The sequence below is a fragment of the Eschrichtius robustus genome, chromosome 18 (assembly GCF_028021215.1).
Source record: "Eschrichtius robustus isolate mEscRob2 chromosome 18, mEscRob2.pri, whole genome shotgun sequence".
In the NCBI taxonomy this organism is placed as follows: Eukaryota; Metazoa; Chordata; class Mammalia; order Artiodactyla; family Eschrichtiidae; genus Eschrichtius; species Eschrichtius robustus.
In genome coordinates, this window is record NC_090841.1 from 78,044,318 (window position 1) to 78,059,181 (window position 14,864).

A 14,864-nucleotide genomic window follows, 5' to 3' on the forward strand; every position below is an offset into this window, starting at 1 on the left:
GTCATGGCATAGAACAGCTCCTTTTATTATAGTGCAGAGTCCACAGGAATCCAGGGTCCAGGACGGGGACTGAGAGACACAGTACTGTTTACTCTGCACGTAATCAGAAGCAAGGCGCCATTGCCTGAAAACACTTTTATTCAGTCTTCACCTACAATCATATTCCCGACATACAATCTAATTCAGTTTATTGTTTCTCTGACAGTGAGATTTCTTCATGAATTTGGGCCACGTTCTGCAGCTATTATCAACAACCTTCACTACGATCGATTGCCACACCTTTCTTTACTTAGTAACATCCACTCCGCTAAGGTGGCAATAAAAATAATGACAAAGTTAAGTCTTATATTTTCTTTTTTTCCTTAGCTGGATACTTAGAGGTGGCAGAAGTGAACATATATATGATTAGGATAAAGCGGAAGAAAGCGAGATGATGGCATTTAGGTTTAGACTTTCTGTTACTGTGAAATTTTAAGATTTGGAATTATAACCACTCATTGGCCAAGAGCAGATGATCAAGACAGTTTTTGATAATATTGACTCTGCTGCTTTTGTAGCAGCTGAGAGACAGAGACAGACAGACCGACACAGAGTTTCTGGCCTTTTTATTCTGTCCCATTGACTTCTCTACCTTTATTTCAGTACCACTCGCTTACTTATTAAAGCTTTCTAGAATGTTTTGAAATCGTTCAGTGTAAATCCTCAACATTTATTCTTTTTCAAGATTTTTTCACTATTCTGAATCATTTTCATTTCCATACAAATATTGAAATGTTATTTTCTTTAAAAAAAAAAACCCATCAAATTGATGAACTATTTGGGTCAAATTAATATCTTAAAACTATTCATCTTGAGGCTTTCTTTAAGTTCTCTCAGCATTCTTTTTAAATTTACAGTTTATCTTCAAATAATTTTAGACCTCTTCACATGAAATTTGAGAACCTATAAATGGTATACTTATGTTCTTCCCCCTCTTGCCTTTGTGCTATTTTGGTCATATATTTTGCTTCTGTATATGTTATAAATTTCACAACTGTAATTATTTTGTCATTAGTCAGTTATCTTTTTTTCTTGTGGTAAAAGTCACAAACATAAAATTTACCATCTTAATCAGTATTGAGTATATGGTACCTTAGTGTTAACTATATGCACTGTGCAACGGATCTCTAGATTTTTTTCATCTTACAAAACTGAGACTCTCTACCCTTTGAACAACTTCCATTTCCCCCTCCCCAAGCCCCTGGCAACTATAATTCTACTTTCTGTTTCTTTGAATTTGACTACTTTACATACTCCGTGTAAATGGAATCATGCAACATTTGTCTCCTTGTGACTACTTCACTTAGCATAATGTCCTCAAGGTTCATCCATGTTATAGCATAAAACAGGCTTTCCTTCTATTTTAAGTATTCCATTGTGTGTATACATCACATTTTCTTTATCCAGTCATCAGCCAGTAGACATTTAGGTTGCTTCCACCTCTTGGCTATTGTGAATAATGCTGCAATGAAAATAGGTGTGCAAATACCTCTTTGAAATCTTGTTTTCAATCCTTTGGCATATATACTAGGAAGTAAGATTTGCTGGATCACATAGCAATTCTTTTTTTTTTTTGGTGCGTATATATATATATATTTATATATTTATATATTTTAATTAATTAATTAATTTTTGGCTGTGTTGGGTCTTCGTTTCTGTGCGAGGGCTTTCTCCATTTGCGGCGAGCGGGGGCCACTCTTCATCGCGGTGCGCGGGCCTCTCACCGTCGCGGCCTCTCCCGTTGCGGAGCACAGGCTCCAGACGCGCAGGCTCAGTAGTTGTGGCTCACGGGCCCAGTTGCTCCGCGGCACGTGGGATCTTCCCAGACCAGGGCTCGAACCCGTGTCCCCTGCATTGGCAGGCAGATTCTCAACCACTGCGCCACCAGGGAAGCCCAGCAATTCTATTTTTAATTTTTCGAGGAACTTTCATACTGTTTTCCATACTATCTGCGCCATTTTACATTCCCACCAACAGAGCACAAGGGTACCAATTTCTCCATATCCTTGCCAACACTTTACTTTCTTTCTTTTTTCTTAATAGTGACCATTGTAACGGATGTGAGGTGGTATCCCATTGTGGTTTTGATTTGCATTTCCCTGATGATTAGTGATGTTGAGCATCTTTTCATGTGCTTGTTGACCATTTACAAATTATCTTCTTTGGAGACAGGTCTATTCAAGTCCTCTGTTGATTATTAAAGCAGGTTTTGGGGGGATTTTTGTTGTTGTTGAGTTGTAGTTTTTTATGTATCCTGGATACTAATTCCTTATCAGATCTGTGGTTTGCAATATTTTCTTCCATTCTGTAGATTGCTTTTTCGTTTTCTTCATTGTTTCCTTTGCTATGCAGAAGTTTTTAAGTTTGACGTAGTTCCATTTGTCTGCTTTTGCTTTTTATGCCTGTTCTTTGGGTACCGTATCTAAGAAATCATTGACAAATCCAACGTCGTGAAGTTTTTCCTGTATGATTTCTTCTAGGAGTTTATAGTTTCAGGTCTTACATTTAGGTATCTAATCAATTTTGAGTTGATTTTTATATATGGTATAATATAAGGGCCCCATTTTATTGTTTTGCATGTGGATATTCAGTTTTCCTAGCACCGTTTGTTGAAGAGACTATCTCTTCCCCATTGTGTAGCCCCAAAAACTTTGTCAAAGATCATTTGACCATAGATGTGAGCGTTTATTTCTGTGCTCTCTCTTAAATGCTGTTCCATTGGTCCATGTGTCTGTTTTCATGCCAGTACAATACTGTAAATTTGTGCTATGTTTTAAAATCAGCAATTGTAAAGACTCTATAGTTTTTTTGTTCGTTTTCCTGTGAAGACTCTAGTTTTGTTTTTTGTCTTTCTTAAGATTGTTTTAGCTACTTGGAGCCCTTTGAGATTCCATATGAATTTTAAGATGATTATTTCTATTTCTGTGAAAAATGCCATTGATAGTTCGGCATGGACTGCATTGAATCTGTAGATCGCTTTGAGTATTACAAATATTTTAACAATATTAACTCCTTTAACCCATGAACATGGAATGTTTTTCTACTTATTTGTGTCTTGTTTAATTACTTTCAGCAATGTTTTATAGTTTTCAGTGTGCATGCCATTTACCTACTTGGTTAAGTTTATTCCTAATTATTTTATTCTTTTTAATGCTATTGTAGATGGGAGTATATTCTTAATTTCCTTTTCAGACGGTTCATTGTTAGTGTACAAAAACACAACTGATTTTTGTGTGTTGATTTTATATTCTGCAACTTTACTGAATTTACTCTAACAATATTTTTGTGGAATCTTAGGGTTTTGTCCATATAAGATCATGTCATCTGTAAACAGACAATTTTACTTCTTCCCTTCCAATTTGGAAGCCTTTTATTTCTTCTATTTGCCTAATTGCTCTAGTTAGGGCTCCCAGTACTGTTTTGAATAGAAGCGTCAAAAATGGGCATTCTGGCCTTGTTACTAAGAGGGAAAGTTTTCAGTTTTTCACCATTGAGTATGATGTTAGCTGTGGGCTTTTTAAAAAAATTTATTGAATCATAGCTGATTTACAATGTTGTGTGAAGTTTTGCTGTACAGCAAAGTGATTCAGTTATACCAATACATATATGTATATTCTTTTTCATATTATTTTCCATTATGATTTATCACAGGATACTGAATATAGTTCCCTGTGCTGTATGGTAGGACCTTGTTGTTTATCCATCCTATATATAATAGTTTACACCTGCTAATCCCAAACTCCCAATCCTTCTCTCCCCAACCCCCATCCCCCTCGGCAACCACAAGTCTGTTCTCTGTCTATGGGTCTATTTCTGTTTTGTATATAAGTTAATTTGTATCATTTTTTTTTAGAGTCCACATATAAGTGATATATGATATTTGTCTTTCTCTAAGTGACTTACTTCACTTAGTATGACAATCTCTAGGTCCTTATGTAACAACTTAAATGGGAAAAGAATTTGAAAAAGAATAGATACGTGTATATGTATAACTGAATCACTTTGCTGTACACCTGAAACTGTCACAACACTGTTAACTATAATCCAGTATAAAATAAAAAGTTAAAAAAAATCTCTAGGTCCATCCATGTTGCTGCAAATGGCATTATTTCATTCTTTTTTATGGCAGAGTAATATTCCATTGTATATATATACAACGTCTTTATCCATTCACCTGTTGATGGACATTTGTTTCCATGTCTTGGCTATTGTAAATAGTGCCGCTGTGAACATTGGGGTGCACGTGTCTCTTTGAATTAGAGTTTTCTCTGGATATATGCCCAGGAGAGGGATGGCTGGATCATACGGCAACTCTATTTTTATTTTTTTGAGGAAACTCCATACTCTTCTCCATAGTGGCTGCACCAGTTTACATTCCCACCAACAGTGTAGGAGGGTTCCCTTTTCTCCACACCCTCACCAGCATTTATTATTTATAGACATTTTGGTTTTGGCTGTGCCATGTGGCTTGTGGGATTTTAGTTCCCCAACCAGGGATCGAACCCGGGTCCTCAGCAGTGAGAGCACAGAGTCCTAACCACTGGACTGCCCGGGAATTCCCTGTTTGTAGACTTTTTAATGATGGCCATTCTGACCGGTGTGAGGTGGTACCTCATTATAGTTTTGATTTGCATTTCTCTAAAGATTAGCTGTGGGCTTTTCATATATGGCTTTCATTATGTTGAGGTAATTTCCTTCTATTTTAGTTTGTTGAATGTTTTTAATCATGAAAGAGTGTTGAATTTTGTAAAATGCCAACAGAAGCAGACCCTGCCATGACCATTTGATCAAAGAATCAATGAATGAAGCTTCTCTCTGGCTGGTCTGGAGTCACATGGTCTCATATCTCTGCTTTCTCTTAGCAGATCGACTTCTGCTCTGCTTGGACTTAGCCCACAATTGGTGTCACCAAAGATGCCTGCAGCTCCCAGCCCAGTTATTGGGCTATGCATGGGGCAGATGGTCCAAGAAGGGGATGTGAAAAAGGGAGGAGGGTCAATTAGCATCTTTAGTACTAGTTTATTTCTTTGGCATGTATGAGTTCTGGGAGGATTTGTTGGTTATTATATTTTAAAATCACAAGAATTTAATTTTTAGTAAAATTAGTATAGAATTAGGACTTTCTACTCCAGAGGTAGCTGGAATAACAGTTTAATTTGGTGTCAGTGTATAAACAATACACTGTTTTGTTTTTCAAGTTTAACAGGAACAAAATTTAAATAATTGATAAAATCTCATGCTGGCAAGAGTACAAGGAAGTGTTGCTGGCAGGATTGTGAATTGCTACATTTTGGAGACCAGATTGAGTACATCTGTGAAACATTAAGTTTTGTTTTATCACTTTTTTTTTCAATTTAATTAATTAATTAATTTACTTATGGGTGCGTTGGGTCTTTGTTGCTGTGCGCGGGCTTTCTCTAGTTGCGGTGAGCGGGGGCTACCGTTCGTTGTGGTGCGCGGGCTTCTCATTGTGGTGGCTTCTCTTGTTGCAGAGCATGGGCTCTAGATGCCCAGGCTTCAGGAGTTACGGCTTGCAGGCTCTGGAGTGCAGGGTCAGTAGTTGTGGCGCACAGGGCTTAGTTGGTCCACGGCATGTGGGATCTTCGCGGACCAAGGCTCGAACCTGTGTCCCCTGCATTGGCAGGCAGATTCTTAACCACTGTGCCACCAGGGAAGCCCCTGTTTTATCACTTTTAATCCAGTTTTCACTTTGGGAAATCTATCCTAAAAATATAATTAGTTGAGAGCATGTGTAAAATTATATCTTAATGGAGCATATATTTGGTAGTAGCCAAAACAAAGAAGCAAACAAACAAAAACCCTGCAAAATAGCTTGAAACTCCATCAGTGAGAAATAATAAAATAAATTATAAAAGGAATTAAAATCTATATTTTTGATCTGGAAAAATACCCTTGATATATTTTATTGAAGAAAATCTGTTGCAGTGTAATGTGAACAGTATTAGTCCATTAGAAAGCATATATATACATATAATAATATGTACGTGTTTGTGTATATATGTATACATATAAAGAGAGTGGTGTTGGCTTAAAATTTTTTTGTATATGCTATCTGACTGTTTATATATGATATACAGTACATGCATTAAACTGGTTTTTTTTTTTTCTGATGAAGTACAATTTATCAATTTTTTTCTCTCTTTTTTTTTTTAAAGCATATATTACTTTTCACATATTTATTTATTTATTTATTTATGGCTGTGTTGGGTCCTCGTTGCTGTGCATGGGCCTTCTCCAGTTGCGGCGAACGGGGGCCACTCTTCGCTGCAGTGCACGAGCCCCTCATTGCAGTGGCCTCTCATGCTGCGGAGCACGGGCTCCAGGCACGCGGGCCCCAGTAGTTGTGGCACGTGGGCTCAGCAGCTGTGGCTCACAGGCTCTAGAGTGCAGGCTCAGCAGCCGTGGCACACGGGCTCAGCTGCTCCATGGCATGCGGGATCCTCCCGGACCGGGGCTCGAACCCGTGTCCCCTGCACTAGCAGGTGGACTCCCAACCACTGCGCCACCAGGGAAGTTCCCTAAACTGTTGATATTAATTACATATCAGGGAAAGATTGCTACAGAGGGGAGAAGGCAGGAAGAGATCATTAGTTGGTATAGAACTCAAAATTGTTTGACTTATACATAGCATGCATTGTATCGACAAAGTATAAGTGAAATAATTCTTAATAAAAAGGAACCTTTGGGGACTTCCCTGGTGGCGCAGTGGTTAAGAATCCGCCTGCCAGTGCAGGGGACACAGGTTCAAGCCACAACTACTGAGCCTGTGCTCTGGAGCCCGCGAGCCACAACTACTGATCCCGAGTGCCACAGCTACTGAAGCCCGTGCGCCTAGACCCCGTGCTCCGCAACAAGAGAAGCCACCGCAATGAGAAACCTGCATACTGCAACGAAGAGTAGCCCCCGCTCATTGCTACTAGAGAAAGCCTGTGCACAGCAATGGAGACCCAACGCAGCCAAAAAACAAAAAAAAACAAAAAAAGCACCTTGGACAAAAATGTGGGTTTTCATGTACTTAACACTGAAAAGATAAAGGAGAGTTTGTATGTGATAGCTTTAATAATTTCCCCCTCCCCTAGTTCATAGAAGAAATCTTTTCTAGTGATATGTCTGGTTTTAAAAGTCAGAGCACTGTGGGAATTCCCTGGTGGTCCAGTGGTTAGGACTCCACACTTTCACTGCTGAAGGTGCAAGTTCAATCCCTGGTCTGGGAACTAAAATCCTGCAAGCCATGGGGAGTGGCCAAAAAGAAAATAATAAGAATAATAATAATAAAATGGCTAAAAAGGAAGTCACAGTGTTGTGGATCAGCTTGTAAATTTGCCTGAAATATAGAAACGTTATTTAAAGTATTTCGGTTGTAAATTGCCGAACAACAGTCATTATATATACACTATATATATATATACATACATATATATCTATAAAATATTCCATATATCCCCCATCCATCTATATCTATCTGTTTGTCTATCTATCTGTCTGTCTGTCTGTCTGTCTGTCTGTCTGTCTGTCTATCTATCTGTCTATCATCTCAGTCTATCCATCTGTCTCCACTGACTTCATCCTAGGGGTGTAGTAGCATTAGATACACAATTTTCTCCACCATTCATTTTCCACCTAATATGTTTAGGAGTATTTTTAAAATGTAAGAGAAGTATTTTCATATTGTTGAAATCTGAAGGATCTAAACTTAATTAGAAAGCACAAAAGCTTATATTGATCTTCAGATTTCAAGTCCCTTTAACTGACGAAGTTTATTTCCTAGATCGTCAGCTGTAGCAAATATGCTTATACTTGTGAGTCTCTAGATTCTCTACATGTTAGAGGCACCTAGCACCCAGACAGATGTTACTACGAGAGCAGGTCTCAGACTGAGTTCCTCTACGTGCACAGACTCTAATTCTCAACCAGCGTGACACATCGGATAGAGGGGAAGAGGTTCTTTGCTCTGTCCTCTGGTCCTTCTAACACCTGTATCAAACACCTGTATCAATGGGTCACTCCAACGTTATTTGATAACGTTTTTGAGACAGGAGCCGCATGCTTTGTGGGTCAGCAGCGTAGCAGGATTTCCCTTGAAATAGATGCAAGGTTAGCAGGACCCATGCTTGCGGGGCACCGTGGATGGCTGGGCTCGCCAGCTTCTCATCCGTGTGCGTGCAAAGGCCGTGGGCCCTGCCGTACCAGTACTCACTAACACGTATCTTGTAGTCCACTGATTTTGCCAATGAAAGATAATCTCTGACAATCTTTACATTTCTTACAAAACCTAAGATGTAATACGGACAAGCTAACTCTTTACAATGATTACTTAATGTCTATTAACTAATTCTAATTAATTCACATGTAGCACATTTGCCATACTGAAGTGTAAACAAATTACCAGAAATCCAAATATATTGTCAACTGAAGACATGCTGATGAGATTTTGATATGGAAGAATGTTGAAATAATGTGAAATAGGACAAAATAGCTGAAATGTTTATATATATATATATATATATTCCATTAATAAGCAACTGCACATTTAGATAAACTAGCCTCAATTATTGATTGATTTATAGCCTAAATTATAATTATTGATTATATATAATTATACTATATATAGTATATAATGTACATAATATTATATAATAATATAATGGATATTATTTGTTTCATTAATTGTTTAAATGAATGGAGCATTTATAGTGTGTTCTGTCACTGTACTGTATTTTGGTTCCATAAAGGCAAGCAAAACAGACGCAGCTTCTGCCTTCATGGAATTTGAGAGATGAACAATGAACAGGTAAATAAATAAATATATACACATGCAGTACAAATAGTACATGTTATAATTAGAAAGAATAGATTTCTCTGAAAGAGAATGTACTCCCTTGTACTTGGGAGCAGGAAAGATCCTGTTTCCTTGTTTTTCTACATCAAATTAAATCTGACTCAGCCTTCATTGATCTTCCTGGCTGGATTGTTAATCTTGGTGATCAAATGGTTCTGCTGTCAGGGTCCCCTAATCTCTTTCTTGAGACGGTTCTAGAGCCATTTGACTTATGGGATCTAAGACAGTTGGAGCAGTGCCTCAGGTTTTCAATATAATATGATAACTTCTGGGATGCTTGCTATTTAAATCTTGTTGGGTCTTTCTACTCCAGAGTTTGTTCTAAGGCGGCACCGTTCCTTCCACACCAGGCTCAGCCATGAGTCTATTTTCCACGGCTTCTAGGGACACTGTGTGTCTCTGGCCTCCACACAGACCCCCCATCAGAGGCCCTGCAGGTGGCAGATGCGGGTTTCCCTACTTGGCGGAAACCATCCCCTTGTCTTTCCAGTCTCTCCTGAGTGCCGGTCTGTTGGAAACTGACGAAGATGCTGCATGATTTAAAAATCCAGAATCAACAGAGCATGTGATGGGCATAGATTCTGAAGGATAAGAGTACAAAGAAGCTGACCTGCCTTCTGGAAGAAAGGGCAGAAGCAAGAGAAAGTATCATTAAAGCTCACACATCTTACTTTTTAGAAAAAGGATTGTTATGTACGTGGACGATAGACGGAGGGGCTGCCTCCAATGTTTTCTTTTCACAGAACTTGTAAGAAAAAGGTGATTGACCTTTTGTTCCATTTGTGGGGTTACAAAGTTTTCATGCATACGGAGCTATTGAGACAGGGGTAAAATGGATAACCATTCACTTGGCACTTAGATTCAGAATTTGCTCATGTTTTTCTCCATATTTGCTTCACCTGTCAATCTGTTATATCCATCATATATCTATTATTTTATGTTGAACTATTTCAAAGTAAGTTGCAGGTATGATGACACTTTACCCATAAATACTACAGGATGCATCACCTAAGAATAAGGGTGTTCTCCTACGGAAGCACAATACCACTATTACACCTAAGATACTTAACAACAAAGTAGCCAATCTGTATTCATCTCTCCTCAATCTCTCCCCAAATTTCTTTGAGCTTTTTTTTTTTTTTTGATCCAGGATCTTCATCTGGTTATATATTGCATTTGGATTTTATGTTTTATATTATAGAACAAACAATAATAGATTAAACATATGCAAAGTCTCCTTAAAAAGTAGAACGTTTCAGGAAAACAGTGTCTCAATTAGAGAGGAGTGGTCAGGAGTGGGGCCTGAAAAATGGAAGTCAGATTAGCAGTAAGTCTCCCACATGACCGAGGAGACTGTGACCTAGAGAGTGGGGTGTAAGGGCAGGTGTGTCCTTATAGACGATGTAGGTTTATTTTGCTAACATGGGTTGATAACAGTAACTGTGAAATTAATCCAAGAAATCCCCTGCTCAATTCCAAAACCTGTGCTTCTAATGTTGCTTCACTAGTGTATTTACACATGAATATCTGAGCATATTTGAGAAAACTTGCTGATCAATAAACAAGAGCTGTATCTATAGTTTTTTTCACATTGTTAATAAGTTAGCTTCTAAACGATTTTTTAAAATGATTTAGATAATATTTATATTGGTCTTTGATCGGTTCCTGATGCAGAGTTCCTAAATCCTTTGGAATATCCTAGGTGATAGTAGTGTCTTTTGTTCTGATGAGGAGACTCTTGGTCACCGAATGAGGGGTGGTCACCAAAAAGACCAAGCCATGATTAGAAGTTTGGAATTTTCAGCCCCACTTCTCATTCTCCAGAGATGGGGCTGGAGCTGGAGTTAATGGGCAATCATGCCTAGTGAAGCTTTCAGAAAAGTTCCAGAAGTGTGGGGTTGGTGACCGCCTGGAGGTGCTGGGAGCATGGCATCCTGGAGGGGGTGTGGAAGCAAGGCACCGCTTCCCCCATACCTCTTCTGTCTGGGTGTTCATATGTACCCTTTATCGTATCCTTTTATAACAAATTGGTAAACACTAATTAAACCATTTTCTTGAGTTCTGTGGGCAAATTAATCAAACCCAAGGATCGGGTCGTGGGTTCCTCTGATTTATAACCAGTCTATCAGAAGCACAGTGACAGCCTGGACTTGTGGTTGCCATCTGCAGTGGGCTGGAGTTAGTCTTGTGGGACTGAGCCCTCAGCCTGTGGAACCTGAGACGAACTCCAGATAGATGTGTCAGAATTGAATTAAACTGTAGGACAGCCAGCCGGCCTCACAGAGAAGCGCCCACACATTTGGTGTCAGAAGAGTTGAGAGATTGGTAGTGGTGTGACGGTAAAAAGATACATAGAAAGATAAAACAAACAAACAGAAAACTAAATTAAAAAAAAGGAAAAAAGATACATAGGAGGAAGATTGAGGTTTTCTTTACAAGCCTATTTGAGAAGATGTGCCAGTCAACGCACAAGAACTGTCTATAATTTTATTTCACATTGTAAATAAGTTAGCATTTGTGTTATTTTTTAAAGTAAACTTTAAAGACCTTCAAAAAATGTCCATTGTTCATGACTAATCAGGGAAATGGAAATCAAATCCACAATGACATATCACTTCACTTCTGTTGGATGGCTACTATCAAAAAACGGACAATAAGAAGTATTGGCAGGGATGTGGAGAAACTGGAACCCTTGAGCACTTTGATGGACATGTATCAATAAAATGGGTGCAGCCGCTACAGAAAACAGTATGGAGGTTCCGCAAAAAATTAAAAATAGAATTAACATATGATTCAGCAACTCCACTTCTGTGTATTTGTCCAAAGGTATTGAAAGCAGGATCTCAAAGAGATTTTGCACACTCATATTCATAGCAGCATTATTCACAGTAGCTAAGATGTGGAAGCAACCCAAACTGATCACTGAGAAACCCAAGTTGATTATCATCCGTCATCGGATGGATGAATGGATAAACAAAATGTGGTATTATATTAATCAGTGTTTTCCAGAACCAACAGGATGTGTAAATATACATGTATTCCAGTATGTGTGTGTGTGTATACACACACACACACACACACACACATACATACATACATACATACATATTCCAGTACAGGTCTGAAGTCCTGATAACCAGGGGATCTGATATTGTAGGTTCCACTATGAAAGTTAGCAGGCTCAAGACCCTGGAAAAGCCAGTGTTTCAGTTCAAGTCTTGAGGCAGGAAAAGACACGTGTCCCCCTTAACAGGTAGGACGAGTTCATTCTTACTCAAGGGAAAGTCAGCCTCTTTGTTTTCTGCAGACCTTCGATGGATTGGATGAGGGCTACCTACATTACTATCACAGGCAAACATATGTACATTGGAATATTATGCAACACTGAAAAGGAAGGGAATTCTGACACATGCCATCCCATGGATGAACCTTGAGGACATAATGCTAAGTGAAATAAGCCAGTCACAGAAAGACAAATATTGTATGATTCCACCTATATGAGTATCTGGAGTAGTCAAAATTATTGAGATAGAAAGTGGAATGGTGGTGACCAGGGCCTGGGGGAGAGGAAAGGGAGTTCTTAGTTCAACGGGTATGGACGTTCATTTTTGCAAGATGAAAAAGTTCTGGAGAAAGATGGTGGTGATGGTTGCACAACAGGGTAAATGCACTTAACACTACTGAATTGTACCCTAAAAGTTGTTAAGATGGTAAATTTTATGGTATGTGTTTTTAAACCACAATTTGAAAAAAAAAATCTAGGGCCACAGGGGACACTGTAGGTAAAGGACAGTCCTGGGAATCAAAATGCCTTTCTCTGTACTGATGAGAGTGGAAGAGACCTGAAAGAGAAGTGAATATCCTTCCACAGAGGAATGAGATGAAACCCAAGGGTGAAGGGACCAGACCTAGTCACACAACTGTAATCAGGACGCAGATTTTCTGAGTGCTGGCCGGGGATTTGTCCGCCACGCACTGCCACCTTCTGGAGCCTGAGATGATGTGTACAGTGCCTCCTACAGTCCTCTTCGTGTTGCAAATCCATGACATATGGAAGTTTCCCCAAATGAGATACCTTTCCTTATCTGGGATGGGGTGAGGATTATAAATTCAAAAGTTAACCATATTGGGACTTCCCTGGTGGCGCAGTGGTTAAGAATCTGCCTGCTGATGCAGGGGACACAGGTTTGATTCCTGGTCCTGGAAGATCCCACATGCCGCGGAGCAACTAAGCCTGTGTGCCACAACTACTGAGCCCGCATGCCACAACTACTGAAGCCCATGTGCCTAGAGCCCGTGCTCTGCAAAGAGAGAAGCCACTGCAATGAGAAGCCCGCGCACCGCAACGAAGTGTAGCCCCCACTCGCCGCAACTAGAGAAAAGCCCACGTGCAGCAACGAAGACCCAACACAGCCAAAAATAAATTAAAAAATAAATAAATTTATTAAAAAAAAAGTCAACCATATTAAAGAGAAGTTGAAAAGTGACTTCAAAAGGGTAAGGTGGATACAAACGACTATATATAAAATAGATAAACAACAAGGACCTACTGTATAGCACAGGGAACTATATTCAGTATCCTGTAATAAACCATAATGGAAAAGAATCTGAAAAAGAATATGTATATAGGTATAACTGAATCACTTTGCTGTACACTGGAAACTAACACAACATTGTAAATCAACTACACTTCAATTTAAAAAAAGGTAAGGTGGTAAATTTTATGTTCCGTGTATTTTAACACAATTTTTTTTTAATCAAAAAGATGTGGTACATATACAGTAGAATACTACTCACCCATGAGAAAGGGGGAAATCTTGCCATTGGTGACAACATGGATGGACCTTGAGGGTATTATGCTAAGTGTGATAAGTCAGATCGATAAAGACAAATACTGTTTGGTTTCACTTACATGTGGAATATAAAAAACAAACAGACAAAACAAAACAAAACTCAGATACAGAGAGCAGATTGGTGGTTATCAGAGGGGAAGGGGCTTGGGGAGGGTGGGTGAAGGGGATCAGTTGTACAGTAACAGATGTTAACTAGACTTACTGTGGTGATCACTTTGTAGCGCAAAGATTGAATTATGTTATACACCTGAAATAACATAATGTCATATGCCAATTTTACCTCAGTTAAAAAACCTCAAAAAATGTCTACAGTTAATGATTTAAGATTAGTGTTCTAAAATACTGAAGGAGTTTAATAGTCACCAGCAGAGCCCAGTTTATACTTTATTTTATTTGACTTGTTATCCTTGGTTAATTATTAACTAATACTGCTGGCTGATAAGTGATAGTGAAAATTTCACGTGAATTTTGTATTGCATCGTGATCACTTCTCTTGAGTGTGGAAATACGAACATGGGTCTGGATTGTGTTTAATTTTTGAAACTAATAGAAACTCATTATTTAGTTTAAAATATGTAAACAGCTGTAGCTGTGAGATAACAGATTATGCTTTTGGTTAAAATTCTGGAAATCACCCTCTTATTTTTATACCAGTGGTAGAACAAAGAGGCTTATATTTAAAAGGAATAGACAAAAATCAGCAAATTCATTTTAAATGCAGTGCATTCAGATGTAATTAACAATAAATGCAATTTATGAACTCTGACATATTAGACATGTTTTACGATACTTCACGATTATCTAATACAGCTTTTGCAAATTTTCCTATAAAATTATATTTCTGTTGAGCAATCAGACTTGGTAATAAAACAATCTGAGATTAAGAGAGTCTTTATGTTTATATTTTGAGTAGCAGGAAAACACAAGAAGAGAAGTTGCAGATTTCCAATAGAGGACTAAACATAATGGAATTTAATTTTACCTGAGACTTTATATGTTTGCAATTTTCTACTGTTTTTTCCTCTCACGGATAGATTTTCACCAGTAAGATCGTTGAGCTGAAGTGTCTATGTGTTTTCGTTGTTACTAGGTATTGCCAGAGTCGTTTCCAA

At 38.4% G+C, this 14,864-nt stretch overlaps 1 protein-coding gene across 4 annotated transcripts in view; it reads left to right on the forward strand.

Moving 5' to 3' along the window:
• The window catches only part of TNFSF13B (TNF superfamily member 13b), an 84,054-nt gene that overhangs the window by 27,003 nt on the left and 42,187 nt on the right, over positions 1-14,864 (forward strand). The window lies entirely within an intron of this gene.